This window comes from Macadamia integrifolia, chromosome 7 (genome assembly GCF_013358625.1).
Source record: "Macadamia integrifolia cultivar HAES 741 chromosome 7, SCU_Mint_v3, whole genome shotgun sequence".
NCBI lineage: Eukaryota > Viridiplantae > Streptophyta > Magnoliopsida > Proteales > Proteaceae > Macadamia > Macadamia integrifolia.
In genome coordinates, this window is record NC_056563.1 from 3718977 (window position 1) to 3719211 (window position 235).

A 235-nucleotide genomic window follows, 5' to 3' on the forward strand; every position below is an offset into this window, starting at 1 on the left:
AAAAAAAAAAAAAAAAAAAAAACCTAAGGGGGAACTCTATTTTGCGGATATTAAAAAGAAAAAAAGAACCTAAGGGGGAACTCTATTTAAATAACTCCATTGGACTCCTTCCAACCTCCCTATTTGGTGATCTCATTGGAAATCATGCAAACGCAATTCCTATTTGATATAGCTATTTGTGCAAGTATTTCATATTTAAGAAGTTTTTTTTTTTTTTAATTTATTTTTTTTTATT